Genomic DNA, 5,371 nt, shown 5'->3' with positions numbered 1-5,371 from the left:
CATCGGCTATTCTTGAATATAGAAATTATGTCCACTGACATCATAGCCAGATGCTTGTAGAGCTAACATGTTGGCCTTTTGATTTTCATGCCTCAGAATATGCCGAATTCGGAATTCAGCAAAATAGTCAACAATATCAAGGCAAGCATCAAGACAAGTTCTTAGTGACCCTTCTAAACATTGAAATTCTCTAGCTACTTATTGTACCACTAGCAAAGAATCACCATAGTTGACATACAACAAGGTGAAAACTTGGGTAGCCTGATGGAGGAAAATCAATCTGGAAAATATGTCACTGCTCGAGAATACTGTTGTTTCTTAATGCAAGTTCGGCGGGGTCTTTTTAACATCCTGTTGTTTGGAGGACGACTATTCCAACAGTGGGCTGTTGACATGTATATAAAGATTGAGTCTATGAGGCTTGATTGGTATGCTAACCCAGCAAACCAGAAACTCATACGGGCGGAACTATATCAGGTGAGGCAACTGTTTTCTTTGCAAAATATGTCGTCCACTACAACTAAAAAATGACTTTTTTATTATTATAATTATAAAAGTCGATCATTGATAATTGTGTTCATGTAGGGTCTGGTTGATGTTGTTTCAAATGGAGAAACCAGGGCTTCTGAAGTTGGCAAGAGAATTGTGTTGCCATGTTCTTTCCTGGGCGGTGATCGTGACATGATGCGACGGTACCTTAACGCAATGGCCATTGTGCAGCGTTTTGGCAAACCAGATTATTTCATCACTATGACATGCATACACCTAACTGCAATTGACGTAGAAATTGTTGTTGGGCAACATCAAGGAAAGAGAGTGGTCATAACTAGGATCCCTATGTCTCCATCCGATGATATTTCACTCCCATTTAAGTTGAAGAGGAAACAATTCCCAATTCGGTTGAGTTTTGCAATGACCATCAATAAAGCGCAAGGGCAAACCATTCCAAATGTTGGAATATATCTTCCAGAACCTGTGTTCTCACATGGACAACTTTATGTTGCATTGTCGAGGGGTGTGTCAAGATCAACGACAAGAGTTTTGGTGAAACCAAATCAGGAATTAGATTGCAACTTCACCAAAAATATTGTTTATAAAGACGTCCTAAACTGTTGACTAATGGTGGGTGTACTCAATCATTTTCTATTTTTATTTAGTATTGAATTTTTTTAAACCACAAATAATTTGTGACGTCGCACTCTTTCCAGGATTGATGCCTTCTAGCTGTAAAACCATTGCGATTTTTATGATCATTTGTGACGTCGCACTCTTTCCAAAATAACAAATTGGATGTTTTTATGATCATTCTCTAGATAAAACCGTTGCGATTTTTATACTGTAGCCTAAGCACGATGGTGGTCGGGACAGTCCCCGAGCACAAGGATAGTCACGACAGTCCTCGAGCACAAGGATAGTCGCGACAGTCCCCGAGCACGAGAAGATGTGCCAAGGACGCCGCAGCTGGGATTGATCGAGAGATGCCATATACGACCTTATTGTGCCTTCTTATGAGTGTGCTACAGAATGTATGATTAAATATAAGTTTGTGACTGAGACTATTGGAAAATTTTTCTTGTTTGTTTATTTTCATAATGTAAAAATAATATCATGTCAGTTTTTGATGAATTATAAGCAGCGTGGAGGGCGGTCGAGACAGTCCCGAGCACGAGAGTGGTCGGAACAGTCCCCGAGCACGATGGTGGTCGGGACAGTCCCCGAGCACAAGGATAGTCGCGACAGTCCTCGAGCACAGGGATAGTCGCGACAGTCCCCGAGCACGAGAAGATGTGCCAAGGACGCCGCAGCTGGGATTGATCGAGAGATGCCATATACGACCTTATTGTGCCTTCTTATGAGTGTGCTACAGAATGTATGATTAAATATAAGTTTGTGACTGAGACTATTGGAAAATTTTTCTTGTTTGTTTATTTTCATAATGTAAAAATAATATCATGTCAGTTTTTGATGAATTATAAGCAGCGTGGAGGGCGGTCGAGACAGTCCTGAGCACGAGAGTGGTCGGAACAGTCCCCGAGCACGATGGTGGTCGGGATAGTCCCCGAGCACAAGGATAGTCGTGATAGTCCCCGAGCACAAGGATAGTCACGACAGTCCCCGAGCACGAGAAGATGTGCCAAGGACGCCGCAGCTGGGATTGATCGAGAGATGCCAAAGGGCATGGGGATGGTTCCAGGAGTTCGTGAAGGAGGCGGGAGAGTACGCAGGCGCACATGTGCTAAGCATGGTACGTGCCCACTACCCCTTGATCGATCTCAAGCGCTTAGAGGCTGGATACCCGAAGGAGGTATATCCAGACAAGGCCGAGGAGCTACGGATGACCCAACTGGACTTGTCGGCGAAAATAATTGGCGATATTAACCTGTGTGGAGGTGCGACACCACCCGTACAAGGAACACCGTCAACAAGTCAGCTGGGAGCGCCGTCATCTTCAAGCCAACTAGCGAAGCCTGCGGTCTCGACCAGCCAGGCATCGGCGGGGCCATCTTCTTCAGCTCGATCAATGCCAGAGTCCCCGAGACCCGAGCACGATGTCAGGCCCAGCGAGCAGCGCCAGAGCAAGATCCTAAAAAATTGACGTATAATAAATATGACGTGGCTGAATCAAGGGTGAACACTTATTTAAAAGCTGATATGGTAAGCTTTACTATGACATTTGCCATATGATAAATTTTATCCCTTCGAAATATGAAGAAATAATATACATAAATCTCTATGTCCGCAGGTCTTCCTTCCTATCAATATTACAAAGTGCCACTGGTACCTGGTAGTTGTGTGTGCTTCAAAAGGTGAGAGACAAGTACTGGATTCTTTTGGAGAAAAGATGACAAACCGGCAAGATCTCCGATATACGGTACAACATAATATATATGATGTACGCATACTTCTTTAAAATTCTTCAAATAAGAAGTTCATAATTAACCTTGGTGTCTCGCTCTTAATAGTTAATAGGAATGGAACAACTAATAAAACATGTAGCAGAGAAGATTCAACTCGACACAAGTAAATGGGTACACGGTATCGAAGTGTCATCCTGGAAACCTAGACATATGATCACTGAACAAATGCAAAAAGATGTGTAAGTTAACTTTCCATCTTGTGTATAGGCCATTCTCTCATAACGAACAATATCTATATACCTCACTTTTTTTGTATTATGCACAGATGTAGTTGTGGATTATGGATGATCAATTATATGGAGTATTGGACTGGAACTAATTTATCTGACCATGTCACGCAGGTAATTCCTTACGAATTAATTTCTAGCTGTAATAAGTTTTTTTTGTATGTATTGATTAATATATCATGACTTCATTATGTTTTCAGGAAGATATAAGTAACTTCAGGTTTAAGCTACCTGCCATCATGTACAACTCCCCGTTAAATGAAGCAAGAGGATTACTAGATAACGAGCAACAGAATCAGACCCCAGTTCATCTGGTTGATGATGTCGTAGAGCTAGATGAAATGGATATTTTAATGTCGGGTAGCGCCAAGTTGATAAGTACAATAAAGTGGACAAGCAAGGAAGAACTATTGTCATGGATTTCCTCAACCATTCGGTGCACCGCGGCTGATGGAACTTTAGAGTAAGTCTTTCTTCTTTCTGAATAGTTCAGAACAGAATTGTTTGTGCATTAAGTAATTAGTTTCTTGTTCTTCTTTTCTTACAGCAAAGAGTGGGTACGAAGTACACGACCATATCCAATTACTTTAAGTCTTAGGAAAATTATAAATATTTTACCTGAAGATACAGAGACGGAACATGAAAGCTTTAATATGGCTATTCGGATGGTTGCGTGCAACAAAGAAATGATGCTGCATAAACAAAAATACCACTTCATGGATCTTAAATTTGCTGTAAGTTCTGAAATTCTATAATTCATCAAAAACTTGTAATATATGTGATTAAAAAATCATATACTGACAATTACAATCATCATCAGGAAATAACTGGGTTTGGAAGAGATCCACGATGTACTGGTGGCATTGATAAGGTATACTACAACAAATTGAAAAGGTACTTGAGTGCTGGCCAGACATGCACTACAAAATTCAAGATTGTAGCCAGGTACGTTATGGTCAGTGTACTACTTTATAAGAATTTATTTATTTTATTTATGAACCACTTACAGTCGGTGTGTTTGTTTTTAGATTCTACTACCATATTATCAGAATGGACTATACATTTTATTCATACTGGACATGCAAAACAAAACTGTGCACATTATGGATCCGCTTGAACCGCTACCAGATAATGCATGTTTGAAGGGTTATCATCAAAAAATGGCATATATACCTACATTCCACACTAATGCTAGAATGTTCAATCTCGTCATGGCACTATCAAATTCTAGGTGGAGCGAAAATATTTATTACTGGGAGCGAAAATACCCTAAATATATAACAAAGGTTTCAGGTCATAAATACTGGTAAGTGTCGCAAAATTTGGTTCAACTTTTCTATAAAAAACAGTAATTTGATTTATGTACATCAAATAAACAACTGATCTTCTCCGTCAGGAAATTGGGAGGCTTTCTTGTCTATAATTTCATGAAGTCGTGGGACGGCGTAAGATTGCCACGGATCACCACTGTAAGCATATATAGTCTCCAACTATATTCCGTACACTACATACAATACTAACATATTATATTCTATACCATGCGCAGCTATCATCTACACTGAGGAAGGAATTCTTGGCTGACATTTTGACGAGTCCTGCAAACGAATGTTTCAACATCCCTGAAGATGTGCAACAAATGATAAAGGACTTACGCCAAAATAATTAGATAAAGGTTAAACTATAAAATAACAAATTGGATGTTTTTATGATCATTCTCTAGATAAAACCGTTGCGTTAGCACGGGCATTATACTAGTCTGGTTAATGTGTGAATTTTAAGTATTTATCTTTTTTTCTAGCGTGTCTGGTGAGAATTAACGTGGAGTCTTTATTGGGGCCTCTCATTAATAATAGTAAGATAAGATTGTACTTACCCTGATTAGCTAAACCTTCTAGATCCTAGCAATGATCCTTACCTGCATGGAGCAGGCATGTCACAGTGGTAGGTCGTGGCACAGTCGTCGTCCGCCAATCACAATAACAAACAAGGATGGTGGCGAGCTTCTGGTCTTCAGTGCTGAGCATGTGGTCCCCTAGATCGGATTAGGGTTGGAGAGGAGAGACCCTGGGCTTGAGTCGGTCTCTCAAACTTATAGCACAGGTCAGCCTGGGACCAGACCGTTAGGGTCAATAGAGTTCCACGATCATAGACCGGTAAAAAACTGTTAGACCCCTAATGACTTATGGTCTCTCTTGACCAAGCCTGAGATCATTTCTAACACCAGCA

General features: G+C 40.5%; 1 pseudogene; it reads left to right on the top strand.

The window, feature by feature from the left end:
* Positions 1–264: 264 nt before the first annotated feature.
* LOC136543523 (uncharacterized) lies at positions 265–4,811 on the top strand (annotated as a pseudogene).
* The last annotated feature ends 560 nt before the right edge of the window (positions 4,812–5,371 follow it).

This window comes from Miscanthus floridulus, chromosome 3, assembly GCF_019320115.1.
Source record: "Miscanthus floridulus cultivar M001 chromosome 3, ASM1932011v1, whole genome shotgun sequence".
Classification (NCBI taxonomy): Eukaryota; Viridiplantae; Streptophyta; class Magnoliopsida; order Poales; family Poaceae; genus Miscanthus; species Miscanthus floridulus.
This window is presented reverse-complemented; position numbering and strand designations above follow the sequence as displayed.